The following is a 17,121-nucleotide window of genomic DNA, read 5'->3' as shown; positions in this document are numbered from 1 at the left end:
AAAGATATTTTTTGCGAATTCGAAAAGCGTTAAAGTATATTGCAACCAATGAAGATGACTTTGAAGGAGAAGTGATATGTGCTGGCCATTACATTGAAATCTGCTGTTATATGGGATCATTCTCGAAGTACTCTCTTTTTTATAACAGTAGTATAAAAGACATATTCACAAACATTACGACGTTAAACACATAGTAATTAATTTTAAAGCTAATTTAATTAGCAAAGCTCATACAAAGATAATTATAATAATAATTATAATTATACAAAGATAATTATAATAATAATACGAACTCGACTCAGAACTGAAAAACTGATACCCGATGCTCCCTTCGGTTTTATGTAGTTTTCCTCCGGCCAACAAGAAATCTCTAGTACCTTCCCTTCCTCGAAATTAATGGAAGATATATACAGATTAAGTTACATATAAGAGCAAAATGCGCTTACAGATACATATAGTTACATATAGGAATCAATTATAGTTATTCAATTACAGTTAGAGTTAGGCGCATTTGGCGATTTCTTGATACATTTGGCGACAAAAACTGGTAGCCAAAACTATCGCTTGGTGATACCTCGCCAATTTAGCGAGATAACCACTTACCCTAATACACTGACTACCAATAAGTATTTGGACACCTGTGATAGAAAAGAAAAACTAACTTTATACAAAATCAATAGTTGGTAGAGCCTCCACGAGAGGTAATTACAGCGTGGACCCTCCTAGGAATACTTTCCACAAGTCTTTGTATGCCAGCTAGTGGTATTTTCTTCCACTCAGCTTGGAGAAGACATAGAAGTTCCTTCACCGATTTTGCACGGGTAGTGCACCCCTGAATTCGGAGATGCAACTCGTCCCAGAGGTTCTCGATAGGGTTCAGGTCTGGACTCTGGGCAGGCCAGTCCATTCGATGAACTCCATTGGCACCATACCAAGCCTTGGTTAACATCGAAACATGACAACTGGCATTGTCGTTCTGAAAGTAACAGGGGTCCAACCCGTAAAACTGCCACAACGTAGGAGGCACATTGTCATCCAAAATAGTGCAGTATGCATCGGAGTTGAGCTTACCATGAATGGGGACCAAGAGTCCCAGCCCATACCAGGATAAACACCCCCAGACCATAATTCCACCTCCGCCGGACTGGACTGTTGTCACAATGCATTCTGGCAGGAGACGTCCTCCAGGTAGACGCCAGACCCAGACCCTGCCATCCAAACGGTAAAGGGTGAACCTTGATTCGTCACTCCAAAGAATCCATTTCCACTGATCTACGGTCCGATTTCGATGTGCTTTGCACCACATTAACCCAGCAGCGTGGTTGGACTTTGTGATCAAAGGCTTATGGGCAGCAGTACGACCATGAAAACCAAGCAGATGTGCTTCCTTACGAATGGTATTCATTGAAACAATACTCCCGGATGCCTGTTGAAACTCCTCGCGGATGATGACCATCGGTTGGGTGCGGTTCTTCCAAATTTCTCTGGACAGCACTCGTCGATCTCTATCTCCCAGTTTCGTTGGTCTGCCGACTCGGGGCACATTCCGACAATCACCACTCATCTTCCATTTCTTAATCACATAGGCCACTGTCGATTTTGTGTACTTCAGATCGCTAGGTATGTCCCTTAAGGATCGGCCACATTTGTGTTACCCGATAATTATACCTTTCTCGAAATCCGAGAGCTCCAAACTGCGAGGCATCTTGCATGCGACTAAAACCGATGCTATTTCCTACACGATATATACTGGCGGAGTCCGTGGCGTACCTTGGGGCCTGAGATATCGTCATTTGCATAGGTATCCAATTACTTATTGGTAGTCAGTGTATTAAATAGACTTGTGTCTGTAATCTTATTTTTTCGGAAGAGCTTCTCTTTTCCAACCATTTCGGTTACATTATACAAAAATACTACAATTTCACATAAAATTTAACATAAAATACTACAATTTCACATAAAATTTCACATAAAATACTACAAATTCACATAAAATTTCACTAAAATTATATGCAAAATTCATAATAGTATTTTTCCAAGAAGTGAAAAAAATGAAAACTTTTAAACTCATTCAGACGTAATAAATAAATAAGTAATTATATAGAATGATATTCATATTGCTTAAATTAAGCCCTAAATTCTATCAAACGCTGATAAATCTGTTCTAAAAAATAAGAATTCTAGTAGTTGTGAAAAGCCTTAGGCTAAAGCAGCATAAACTTCAAACTTTACCATTACTTTAAGCTATAAAACAATTTATCACAAAGTTGATGTTTTTCAGCCCGAGGAATTTAATCGTAGTAGCAATCGCACACTAATTTAACAAAGTTAGGAGTTTTGCATAAATTTCTGCATGAATTTGTTTGATTGTAGACTTTCCGTTATTTAAAGTCTAGCTTAGTCATCCGTTCCAGCCAAAACTTCTACATATTTTTTTCCCTTTCAAATAAGAAACAAATCGATCTCTTTTCGCAATATTTTCCTGGATGGAAAAATGCAAGCTCACAGCGCTGTTATTTTTACAAACCTGAAAAATGTGATTTAGTTCCAAACCCCAGGGGCTGTGCGAGTTGTTGAATGGGCTTTCTTTGCCTAACCGAATGGGAATTTAGCAATACGTTTTTCTGAATTTCCCTAACCTATCAAAAGAAACAGAATCAAACGTAGTGAAAACGGAATACTTACGAGAAAAATTACCTGAAAATGTCTCTCAATGTGAGCTGAAGACAGATGAAATTCTAAACTTCAAAGGAATGGCGTTTTCTTCTATTCCGCAACTTGAAAAATAAATACGAAACTCTTTCTCGAAAGGTATTATTTTGAGTTAACCTGTACATTTTGCATTCAATACAATCACTCACTAAATCGTGAACTCAGAAACATCAGATTTCCTCACACCGTGATATAAACCCCGGGTTTTCCGAGTTCCGCAAGTAATCATTCTTATATAAAATTTATATATTAAGTATCTTCTGTATTATGAAAATTTATTTTTGGATGCCAACACTTTTTTCATAAGCATAATAATTTCCATTCAAATTGATTATGTGAGTATCGAAAGCAGTCATATTCAGAATTTCACGATTTCAAAACTTTTCGGTGTTTCGTATTTAAAGATTAAGTTCATATTTAAAAATGAAAAACGATTTTTCTTTTGAATTCTTATATATATGCGATTTAAGTATTTGTTGACGATAGTTTATTGGTTACTTGCGTAACTGTAAATTGTTTTATTCCCCGTGCAGTGCAGCGCGCGATGAATATTATGAGAAACCTAAGCCGTAAAAATTAAAAATACAAGAGCACGTGCATTTAACATTTAATAAAATTAATAAATTTAACATCTATATATAATAGAATTCGAAAATATGCAACCGAAAAAAAACCGGCAACGATGAAAAAACAAATAAAATGAAATAAATAAATATCTTTATTATATGCGGCTTAAGAGAGTGTTTGTCGCCGATAGTTTATAGGTTGCTTGCGTAACTGTACTAGCCAATGGGGTGAAGTTACCACGGCACAGGGTAGCCGTTTTAATTGAGACGTAGACAATTTCCTGTAAAACTTGTCTTTGCTATGACCATCCATAAGTCTCAGAGCCAAACGCATAAGCGAGTTGGCATTTTTTTTACCTGAGCCTGCATTTGGACACGGTCAACTTTATGTTGCCTGTTCAAGAGTTCGTGAAAGAACGGACGTAAAATTAAAAATAATGGATGGTCCTCTGCAAGGCGAGCTTAAAAGTAATGGAAAGATCTACACAAGAAATGTTGTGTACAACGAGATCTTTGACATGCGAATTAACATTTTATTATTCAAATCATCTTTATTTATTTAGCTAGCGGTGGCTCTTGAGAAATGTGCCTTCGCTGGTTTCCTTCATTGCACTTAACTTTAAACAATTAAGCAAGTAGAAGGGGGAAAACGCCGTGGGGCAGTACGCAAAGGGGCATCCTCGCCGCCTGCCCCGGTTAATTCAGTTTGAATTAGCGGACACCTTTGCACAAATTATTTTAATTACAATTTATAATATCTAGAACAGCGGTCATTTCGTATGACCGCCGGGCTCTCTAATATAATATAAGATTCCAGGCAAATTTGGTTGCCTTTGGCAACTGCAATACTTGAGATATGTCTAGCGACTATTCGCGTGCTTCTAAAGTTTCTAATAACAAGTCCAAACAAAAGGGTTAAATGACCCTTTTATTTTTACTCTAGAATATTTACGGTTAGCCATCCTCCATTGGCTTACGAGAAGCTTTCACTCGAGCTTTAACTTAACATAGAAAATAAGAAACTGATGTAATACTAGGTAACTATAAGCTAGTCAAAGCTGCACAGAAATAACTCACAGAGTTGGCCTTTAATTATACCTCACCGGCGGATACTAACAGGCGCATAACAGTAAGACCTAAAATAGTAAAATTTAGCATAAAGCAACGACGTAGCCAGAAGGCAGAACACGCTGTACTGAGCAGATCTTCTAAAGAAGTGGCCGAGACATTCCTTTAACCCTTTGACTACGAATTAAAAAACATTACCTCGTTTTCCTACCCAAGTGACCAAGATATGTCATAAATAAGGTAAATTTACCATTTGGGACTCTTTTGACAAACGGTTAACAAGCCAAAGGCTGAGACACATATGTCCCAGCCAGTCGTTAAGGAGGGGATACTTATGTCCCACACGTATCGATCGACTTACTACAAGCTCGCCTATTATTCTGGAAAACTTTATTATATGAAATAGATTTCACATCGTACGGTACAGGGTAAAGCATTTTTGGCATGACCCAACATTACACCGTTGGGCAACTCCTATTTGTCCTTTTCTCTATATTCATTTGTGTACAACGAACAGAGCTTCGTCTTGATTTTCCAACTATTGGAAGAGGATCCCCAAATTTAAGAGATTCTAAGCACGTTTTACCCCAGCAGTAACTTTTAAACTTTAAGTGTGACATATATATGCTGTTACTAGTCAAAGCGTTGAATATTGATTCCACGTCATTTACATTAAATGCAATCCTAAAAGCTCATTCTGGCAGGGAATTGCAGGTGGGGAACAAGAGAATAAAGGAAAGTGGCTCAAAATTAAAAATAACGATTAGGAATTTAAAATGTTCCCTACAATGTAAAGGAATGACGAGCAGTTAAATTCCCCTTTCGAATTCATGTTGTTGGTGTTGTCCTGACCATATTACACGGAGGAGTGCTTGCCAGAGCCTGTTCCAAAAAGGGTTGGATTTCTATTTCCCCCTCCAGTTTTGAGGGAAAGCACCGAGGAGGGGATCCGGGTGTCTCCCACCCAGTCTCCTTCCACGAGAGGATTTTCGACTCGCCGCATATTTAGAGTGTCTCCATGCCGCACAGACACTATACATTTACAAACATCCATATCGTCTCCGGGATTCGAACGCGAACCCTTCAAAGAAATTCCTTCAGCCTTTAAAGAAATTATGTTTTAGTTCTGGTTTCATCAACAGATGGCTCCAATAGCTTATCTCCTGTCCAGGCTTTCTTATCGTATCTTTTCTAATCATTTTATTTTATCTCGTTCATTCGCGCTTTTGCAGCTGAGGAGGATGGTTCGGTAAAACCATCGAAACTAGTCCTGTGAAAATTTGAAAATATAACGCTGATTTTTGTTGTTTCACTTCTAAATTAATATTTGTTCGGCGTGTTATTGTATCTTAGTATCTGTTTGCAGAGTGGGACCAAAGGTAAACTTTTAGTTTTGAGCACCGAGAAATCTTCCTTCTTTCCCTCTGGTCGTATCGCTTGTTTTTGCTCAGAAACTCCAATTTTAACTGTAGAAATCTTTTTTAATGGTTTTTAATTACACTTGGTGTTTTATATTTTTCTGTATTTTATAGTTTTTAATGAAGATAATTTCAGTTTTGTGTATATTTGCTGTGCCGCGAAGTGATAGCAGAATTAATTGAATCAGATATTATATCTCTTATGAAATCCGAGTAAATACGTTTAAATGAAATACAGCAAAAAATGCGTATAATTTAATAGGTCGTACAAAGAAGTCATGTGGTGTACACATCAGATTTATAGATAATCACAGATCAGGTAATTATTACGTGATATACCAGAATAAATCAAACACTCACAAAAGGAGGAAGCACTATTAGAAACTATGGCCTATTGGCATTGCTAAAAGTAGCAATGCATATAGGCCCAAATTTATAGGAGGTGGAGTTTAATGGTAAGAATAATGGTAGTACGGTCCCAGGTTTGAGTCCCAAGGACGGGCTAACTGCATGCGCGTTCTTGTGGTTTTTCCGTGTATGTTTTTCATGTGTATATGAGACAATTTTCATTAGAAAGTCCTCCACGAAGGCATCCCTCAGTCAGATAGCCCTCAAGGCTTTGCCGTAATCACATAAACCAAACCATCTGGAAGTAATTTATTACTTGAAGTCTCTAATTATTCCTCGACTATTAGGCAAAAATGTTTTCATTAGTTTTTACTATTTACAGTTATTTTGAAAACAATCATAACTTTATTTGGTAATAATAAGTATTCCCTACGTAAATCATCTTTGGGTTCTGCTAGCTTCAGTATTATACTTGCGTAACTTATTCCTTGGAATTTTACCAGAATGAATGTTATTCAGAAGTTTGAGAAATCATAACAAATTGATTATTATTTATCCTTCAGGAAGAAAGAAATATATATGTTTTCTGGAATTATTTGAGTTATTTCATTTTTTATGATTCCGTCTTTAAATTCGGATTCCTCTGAAATCATTGCTGTCTGATTCATTTATTACTGCGCTGACGTTATTGCTGATGTTATTTTCCGTGAAGCACAAAGCAGTGTATGCGTTTCTGAAATTGATAAAACTATTTTTATTTAAGGTCGTTTCAGTGCGGAGAAAAATTTTCCTTTTCCAGTCTGTTTACCGTGAATCTAATTCGAATCATTTCATTTAATGAAAAATTTTGATTCTCCTGAAATTATTTTCTTTTCTTGTTCCTTTCGAATAAAGCAATCAAAATCCTCCACAGGTTCTGATATTAATCTTTCAGCAAAGGGATCATGTTAGAACCCAACAAAACAAACACAATTTATATGTAGTTATCTGAAATCTTATAACCAAGGGAATGTGAAACTGTAGGATGATTTTGTCATTTACATGCAATGACTTCTGAAACGTTCGGACGAAATAACTGAACAAAGATAACTAGTTTAAAACTGTCTACTTATTAGAATGTCAGCATGGAATTTTTAGTCTTTGCTTCGGTGATCCATGAAATCATTATTGTATTCAGTTCGATTATTCTAGTATTATAATGGCATTCTTAACCCCTCTCACTGCGTACTCTTTTGATTAAAATAGGTTCAAAAATTGCGTATTTTTATTACATGCTTCAAATCTAAATATGTTTTAGAGTTAAAATATGCAAAAAAGTTTTGTAAAAGTGTTTTTTTTTTTTTTTTTTTTTCAATATAGAATTAGATCATAGAAAAAGGTAGTCAGAATACTGAAATTGAAGAATAATGATATAAAAGGAAAATTTTGCATAATGTAATATTGGTTAAATTATGATTTATTTTATAAAATACAAAGATAAAACATATATACTAATTAAAATATTTGTATAATGTAATATTATGCATATCAATTTTTCACCACTGTCGAACGTTTTCAATAGAAACTGAATTTTCAGATTCATCACTATCTGCAGAGGAATCTGAGAACTTCTCATCGGTGTTTTTCATCATATCTTGTCCCAAAGAGGATTAAATTACAAAAATATTTGTGGCAACACAAACTTTCTGGTTACTATTTCAGAAAGCAGCTATATTATGTAGTCAGCTGTGAAAAGTTGGAAGTAATTGCTTTTAAAATAAATAAAATATCCCAATTCTTGCAACAGTCACATATTCGAAGATCATAAGGGGTTTAAGGTGTATGAGTCCCCTTAAATGATTAATTAGTTGGGTGCTATATTTCTCTATCTCTCTAGGATTTTCTGCATTATGCAGCCTCAAAACGCAAATTCCTCTATCGTTCTATTAACAGAGCAATAGCCTTCTGTTTAATTAAACGGGAAAGGACGCGACTGGCTAATTAAAGGTTTAGATAAGACAAAAGATTTAAAGTTGTTTGGTCGGATAAGGTACAGAATGAATGTAGGAATTCGTACATGCAGTTCATTAGAGTAAATTCAAATTTGTAGCAATGCATGGTTGCCTAATTGAAAGAGATAAATACATTATGTTGTATATACATGAAACATGATACTGAGGAGCAGGCTGGAAATACATATATACGAGGAATTTTATTAAATTTTACCTACAAATATTACGTTCATTAAAATGAACTTACTTAAACGTAATATGAAAAGCCCTTCTTAGTACATCACTTACTAATTATTAAATAATCACTCAAAAATATCCTCAACTTTCCTTATGTATAGTTTCTTCTTCCATCAAAGCTGTTATTATTTTTTTATTTCCATTTAACACAAACATTAACCATACTTAATACACGTGATATAAATTTACATTCTGGCAGAAAAACGGAGAGAGAGAAATAACAGAAAAGATTCCTAACATAAACGTTTAGCGAAATATTAAAGTCTACCCACCTCATTTTGATTATTGGTGTTGGTGTGCTACCTTTATGAAGCCAAAGATAAAACCTCAAAATTGTTAAACTGTCTTTCTTTTCATAAGTTACGCAAATAAAACTTTAAAATATTATTTCATACTTATTTCTGATTTCACTGGATTCAAAAAGTAACAAAACCCTTTTCTTTTACCTACATTGTGACAGGCATTGATGCGGAAACTTGTGAAAAAAGATGGAAACTCGTAATCATTTAAATGTATTTAATATATGCATTATTTACCAATCCTATTTTCCTACTGAAATTTAGCTGAATAGCTAAAGCTCAATACATTTGACACGAAATGCGGCACAATACACTCTTTAATAGTAAAAGCGTTTTACTTTGCACAAAACCTGAAAAGTTGTTTCCGGAAATAATTTATTTTCGACTACAATTCCTTTATTTTTTCCGTCGGATATGAAATATCTACTCGTAAAATATGATTATTTTATTTCTACCAAAAATATTGCTTTTAAAAAGTGATTTTCCCTGTTATATTACATTTGAATTTCATAAGGTCTTATTTTTTAATCTTATAATGTTATAGAATATTTCCTTTCTAATGTACTTCGCATAAATTTTGTATTTTAAGTAAAGATATTTATATAAAACGTTACTGTCAGTAAAGAGGAAATTTTACAGAAAATGTGTTAAATAAAATTTTAAAAAATTATGTCCAACTGAATTTGATTTATATATTTGCAGTCTGTGATCAAATTGGTGATTCAAATTGGTCAGCCGAAAATATCGTGGCAAATACATGGCAGGAGAAAATGTCGCAGAGAAAACAACGCAACGAGAAAATCTCGTCGTACAAAACATCCTGAGAGAAAAGAAAGCAAGGAAAAAACATTGCAGTTCTAAAACATCGTGGTACAAAACATTGAAAACCATCGCAATTTAAAAACATCGTAATCGAAAATATCGCGATAAAAATAACGCACATACAAATCATCGCATGATGATAACATTGAGGCATGAGTTTTCAAGCTTTAAAGGTTCCCATATTCTCATAGTGATTTAATGAGGAAATTTTACTTTTATATTTCATATATTTTTGTTAACTACTGAATTTTTGCTGAAAACATTAGAAATAAATTTAAACATTAAAAAAAACTGAAAATGAGTAGAAAAGTAATGCTAAGTGTTAATATAATTTTTAAATCATATGGCTAACTAATAAAAGACATTAGTTAATTAATCTCTTTTATAAAGTTTTAGTGGCAATTTTTCATGAAAAATATAGTCTAATAATGATTAGAAAAAGGCAATGAGTAACTACACGTGGTTACCTCTATTAAAATTGGTTAATTAATTATCAAATTATGATATTATTTTAACTGCTACATGTAGCATTAATTTTCTACACAATTTTAGTTTCTGAATGCTAAGTTTTTTTTTTTTTTTTTTTTTTTTTTTTTTAATTTCAGCAAAACTGTCCAATTCACAAATATAAAAGTAATTTAAACTTCCTTTCCTATCGCTTCTTAAATTCAACTTACCACTTCCGGTCAGAACGCAGTTTTAGAATCACATCTGAATGCTAATGAAGAAGAGAGGTATTTAACCGCGAAGTTCATCTTAGTGAGAGAGATACCAGAGATTCTGGCTAGCACGCGTCCGCCTCTTTAGGCTACTCTCTCGTAAGCTATTATTACGCTCGGCTGTACTTTAGGCCCTTGATAGCTTCGCAGTCAATTAGCGTTAGGGGGCCAACTCCGTTAGAATCTTGATAGCTTCGGCGATATCTCTTTAGTTAAGATTACTTTAGTTTAATTCTTAGTTTCTTAAACTGAAGCCTCAGATTAGGCTTTATTGTACAACTCCAAGACGGAGTTTTGTTAAATTATTTGGAATAATTGTAACGTTGCGCGCCTCCAACTTGCACGCAACCAAGAGGTGACTGTGAAAACTGTATAAAACACAGAGTCTTGTGAAGGGTTTAAGTCCCTTTTTATTCAACGTAAAAATTACAATTGCGTGCTCTTGACGCTCACAGACTGTGCCAACTCGGCAGTCAAATAAAAATAATAACCTGAAAAGTATCTAAAGACAAGACTCTAACTACGAGGCTCTCTAAAGTACTTAACTCACCGCGTTTTACAATACCGCTGCTAATTCAGCAGACTTGAAGCTCACTTGAACGATTAACACTACTTCCCGCCAAGCACATAGGCCGAAACGCGAGGTTCTTCAATTTCTCTTCTTGCAATCAAAAATCACTATGCAAGTATACATCTACAATAGATAAAACCTGAAAACGCATGCTTGCGATGTTATCCTCATGTAATGATTTGTAGGCATTTTATTTTTCATTACGATATTTTCGATGATCATGTTCTTAAATTGCGAAATTTTTAAATCACTTTATTTTCAACAACGATGTTTGTTTTGCACTACGATGTTTTCTCCATGCTTTTTTATCTATCACGATGTTTTCGTTGGCAGTTTTTATCTATCACGATGTTTCGTACGACGATATTTTCTCCTTGCGTTGCTTTCTCCATGCTTTCTTTTCTATCACGATGTTTCGTACGACGATATTTTCTCCTTGCGTTGCTTTCTCCATGCTTTCTTTTCTATCACGATGTTTCGTACGACGATATTTTCTCCTTGCGTTGCTTTCTCCATTTTTTCTTTTCTATCACGATGTTTCGTACGACGATATTTTCTCCTTGCGGTGTTTTCTCCATGCTTTCTTTTCTATCACGATGTTTCGTACGACGATATTTTCTCCTTGCGTTGCTTTCTCCATGTTTGCTTTTCTATCACGATGTTTCGTACGACGATATTTTCTCCTTGCGTTGCTTTCTCCATGCTTTCTTTTCTATCACGATGTTTCGTACGACGCTATTTTCTCCTTGCGTTGCTTTCTCCATGCTTTCTTTTCTATCACGATGTTTCGTACGACGATATTTTCTCCTTGCGTTGTTTTCTCCGCGATGTTTTCGTTCGCGATATTTTCGCCTGTAACCATCAAATTGCATTCTTAAGCGTTTCAAAACGTTTACGAGTTATCACGGACATATTTTCCATTAGACGTGAAACTACTAGACGACTTACCATTTAAGTTATTTTTTGCACTTTCTGATAAGTTCTGAGACAGCTGTAAAATCACAGATATTTACCTCGAGACAATTCACATGAATAGGCGTTCGAATGTCGTTATACTACCACTTGGTACACACAAAAACATTCTAGCAATAAACTGTAAGCAAATGCAAATAAATATAAAGACGCCCTGATACAATTGCTTGATAAAAGTACATTTAAATACATATCTGCTGTAACATCAATTTTTTAACAATTTGAGAATTAAGTTCTTTGAATGACAAAATCTGATGTGTACACCACATGACTTCCTCGTACCGAATGTTAAATTATACGCATTTTTTCCTGCATTTCATTTAAACTTATTTCCTCGAATTTCATTCAACTAACGGCACAGTTTTCATTCTACTAATTCAGTTCTCACTTCGCAACAAGGCAAAAATATATAAAAACTTGTAGGATTCTCAACTGTGTACTTTTAACTTACAGTTGAAAGTGAAAAATCTTAAGAGCTGATAAGATAATAATCGCTTGAGTTCATGAGACAGGAAACAACAAGACAGAAGGGTAAAACAACCCTTTATTATGTAGGGTTTATATTTATTTTAACTAACATTTATTTTAAGTTTAAACTATCTTTCCTGTCAAGCTTTACTTTCCCCTGGAACTGCCAATGCCAGAATATGTAAATTTTAGTAGAACGCGCAAGGATTCAAATTATCAGCGGAAGTATTATCCGCCGTCCGCGCTGTGATTTAGCAGATGATGTTTGTCCGCTTTTCAAATATGAGGAATAAATCTTCGATACAGTACCTCTTGAAACACTAAACACCTCGGCTACCTTGCTTACGGAAGCACCTACCATACGTGCTCCAACAATTTGCCCACGTTCGAAGTCTGTTAACTCTGACATAATGCAATGACCACCTCACATAACAGTACTCTGACAACAACTGAACTCTTTAGCACATTTACGAAGCTGTATAGGTGGCGTCAGTAGTCGAAAACGCCAGCGCCACCTACATATTTCATTAAAATCAATCTTTCTTTTCAAACATGCATTTCACAAGGTGTTTCCATATTTTTGTCCATCCACTGTACGTGTAGGTTTACAATTTAAAAAAAAAATCTGATGTCAACATAACTTGATATACTTTTACGGCCTGTTAAACTACATACATTTTTTGCTGCACTTTCTTTAATTTATCTCTTCATTCTCACTTAATTAACCGATCCCTTAACGCAAGTTGAAAATGACATCAAACACTGCGAATTTTGAAATTGAATATCCCGGTTAATATTTGTTGTACGGAGTGAAGCGTTTTATAATTTTTTTATAACGAGTATAAAATTAGGAACCGGGAGACCGCATTAAAAGTTATATTTCGTTATATATCCAAATTATGCTTTTTAACTTGACATTGCGAAAACATAAATATTTTCGTTATTTAAAACTTTCGCTTATTATAAATATGTGACTATGACCAACGATAGTGAAAATAAAGGCCGGGTAAAGGGATTTGCATATATATATGTACATACATATTACATATATACAGCGGTGGCCAAAATTGTGGCCACTTTTGGAAATTTTTATGTTTTTGAACTTTGTATGCTTACAGAAAACGTTACGTTTCACAAAATGAAAACTTTTATATATCATTTTAAAGAGAATTTATTACTGAATTCAATACAAAACACAAAATTCAATTATTTGCAATACAAAAAAAATTTAACGATAAAAGTTATCGATATACATTAGATAGTGATGATTGCAGTGAGTTATCCGTACTTAGTAGGGTACTCTTTATTTTTGATTACAGCTTCACATCGACGTTTCATTGAGCAGACAAGAGTTTTAAGCTCTTCTTTCGTTATTACATGATGCCAGGAAACAATTATAGCCTCAATTATTTCCCTTTTATTTGATGGGCGCCTCTTTCGGACAAGAGTTTTCAAACGGTGCAACAAATTTTTGATAGGATTGAGGTCAGGACTGTTTCCTGGCCATGACAAGAATTTAATGCTCTTTGTACGAAACCACTCTTTCGATATTTTGGCCGTGTGGCAAGGAGCAGAATCCTGCTGAAAAATAAACGAAGCATTGTTGGGAAAGAGATCTCTTATGGAAGGTAGAAGTTTTGGTTCTAGAATAGTGTCAATGTATTTTCTGGCATTCAGTGTCCCAACCATGACATGAAGGCGACCAATACCATCTGCTGACATGCATGACCAAATCATAACACTAACTGGGTTCTTCACTTGAATGCAGTCAGGATGTAGCTCTTCTCCTATTCTATGTCTTACATATTTTCGACCATCACTACCGAATAAGGATATCTTATTTTCATCACTCCATATAACTAGTTACCACTGATCATCTGTCCAATTAATGTGTTCTTTTGCCCACTGTAGTCTTTTTTTTTTTTTTTTTTTTTTTTCGTTGCTGAAAATTAAGATAAGGCATTTTTCGTGGAATTCTACCTCTCAGTCCAACATCTGTTAATCTTCTCCTGATTGTTCTTGAACTGACAGAAACACCAGCATCATTCTGATCACTTCTGATTTCGGCTGATGACATTTTCTATCTTGGAGACATAGTCTTTTTATTCTTCTGTCATCAATAGATGTGGTGCAACTTTTTCGGCCTTTTCCTTCTTTGTTTTTTATTGAATTTGTCTCCTGATATCGTAAACTAAACTTTCGGACTCCAGATCTAGTCACTGAACCACCCACCTGTCTTGCAATTTCAGCATAGGAAAGACCACTTTCTCGTAACACAATAATATTACATCTCTTTCTAGGTGTCCAATCTACTCTTTTATTTGATGTCATTGCTTCTTGAGTAAATATTAAAAATTTTACAAAAATTCCTACTTGTGATTGCAGTGTATAAGAAACAGGTCCTCCGTCTACAGAACAAAGCAAAATAATGAATTGTTTCAAGTGTAAACATGATGTCAGCCTCTACTGGCAGTTACTAACATTTGATTGGTTCTCAGAAGAAGAACAGTGATTGGCCAGGAAAGCTAGACATTACAAACCACTTCATAACTGTGTTTTTTATTTATATTAAAGTACATATAACTTTTTTTTTTTTGCATTGCAAATAATTGAATTTTGTGTTTTGTATTGAATTCAGTAATAAATTCTCTTTAAAATGATATATAAAAGTTTGCATTTTGCAAAATGTAACTTTTTCTATAAGCATACAAAGTTCAAAAACATAAAAATTTCCAAAAGTGTCCACAATTTTGGCCACCACTGTATATATGTATATACATATTACATGTGTATATATGATTAAAAACATAAAGTAAGAAAATTAGAACAAACGTTTTACAAAAACCAAAAATTGAAATTCGTAATTAATAAATTTCATATAATCTTATAAATGCAACAAAGAATTTTTAAAAAATAAAAACCAAATCTTTTCAAACAAGGAAAATCCCGTTTCAAAAAAAATAATTAAAAATTTAAAGAAAAAGGAACAAAAACAGAAGAAGAATTGAATCAACCTCGATGCTACTTCTTAATGGGGGAGGAACACTGAAATCAATTGAAATCTCTTCTTCTACAAAAATCCTTGCTTCTCTGTATTCAGAATCAGCCGATGAAATCTATTTTAAAATCCTGTTTGGAAAAAAAGAATCCCTTATTCTGACCGTAAGTACAAACCTCAAGTGAAAAAGTAGTTCAAATGGATTCAGGAGCGTCAAAAATGATATTTCTGTTGAAATATGATACGCGAAATGTTTGGCGATTACAATACTTCTACAAAGAAATAATAAAGTCTGTGTCACGCTCTGCCGAAAGTACATCGTACTGTCTTTATATAGTATAGAGCGACGCAAATATTTTATAAAGTCCAAACATTAAAGATGCGTAATTGTTTGAAATTAATCATGTTTAGAATAACATCACTTTTCTTTACAGAGTTGAATTTTCTGTACGATACTCAGATTATAATTAATTAAATTCTATCTTCCTCTTGCTACAGAGAAGAGAATCCTTATTCGATTTATAAACGTTTTAATGCATTTATTCGCTATAGTAGATAATAAATTATTATTTTTATGTCTTAAAATCTCATGTTTCCAGCATTTGTGTTTGAGGCACAATATTCAAAATCAAAAAAAGATGGCGCCTGTTTCATGTAATGAATCTGTCTGGACCGCCTTACGGGAAGGCGCCATTATTCTCTAAAACTGGGACATCTGTCTGGATATGTTTTAATAGAGGTTAAGTAAAAAAATGGCTGTAAAGTGACATTTCAGTTCACATGTGTACATAATAAAAATTGAATTAATTTTTATTAGAAATGAAGATGCTCAATAAGATAAATGACTCTTAAATAAAAGAAATCTGCATTTGATTTTATATGTTTTGAAGTGATAAGTGATACATTATTTAGGTACATTTTGTTACGTTATCTAAAAGTTCAATTCCGTCATTAAAATTGCTATTAATAAGGTAGAAGATGTGGGCATTTTATAACTACATCATGACCTCCAAATACGTAGAAGTTACTTTAAACCAGAGGTTCTTAACAAGTGGGGAGGAGTTCATGCCTGGGGGGGGATTTCATAGTTTCAGGGGGAATGCGGCCTGCCTTTTAGTTAGATTTTAAGTGTTTAATTCATAAATATTAAAAACATTATTCAAGTGTTTGTGTTTATTAACATTATCTGTACTTTTTGCTGTTTAACTTATAAAACAAATTAAAAAATCATGGAAATCTAAATGAATGTATGTGGGATTTACTTTTAAATAATCAACTCCGATGTCAAAACAAACAAATTGGACCGTAGATCAGTAAATTGTCCCAGGATCGATTCGCCAAATTCAGGAGTGCACAACCCGTGCAAAATTTGGGAAGGAAGTTCTATGTCTTCTCCAAACCGAGTGGAGGAAAATACCACTAGCTGTCATACAAAGACTTGTGGAAAGTATGCCCCAGAGGGTCCACGCTGTAATTACCTCTCGTGGAGGCTCTACCAACTATTGATTTTAAATAAAGTTAGTTTTTCTTTTCTATCACAGGTGTTCAAATACTTATTGGTAGTCAGTGTAGTTCGACCGTCTCATCTGTGAGCATGAGCGCAAATGCACATGCGCCATTCGGACTGAATTATTCTTAAAATAGGGTGGAAGGATGATTTCCGTTGAGCATACAAAATTTCTTTTTCCGGAGAAGGAAAGACTTTCACGGACCTTTCACATCGCAGGAAGTAATAACGCCCCTTTGGGACGAGTCTATGTGTTTTGGCAGAATGCCAGGTAAGGTTGCGTTTGAGACGGTCGAACTATAATCTACTCTGCGTGTTGATGCGTATCGTCTCCGGCACTTCCAATGCTCGTCTGCTGCTTTGCAAGCTGTGCTACGTCATGGTTCTGCTAAGTTGAAGTAGAAGTAAATGGAGTGGAAGGATCT

The sequence above is a fragment of the Stegodyphus dumicola genome, chromosome 3 (assembly GCF_044657685.1).
Source record: "Stegodyphus dumicola isolate Sdum_Otavi_A_Nest chromosome 3, ASM4465768v1".
Taxonomy (NCBI): domain Eukaryota; kingdom Metazoa; phylum Arthropoda; class Arachnida; order Araneae; family Eresidae; genus Stegodyphus; species Stegodyphus dumicola.
This window is presented reverse-complemented; position numbering follows the sequence as displayed.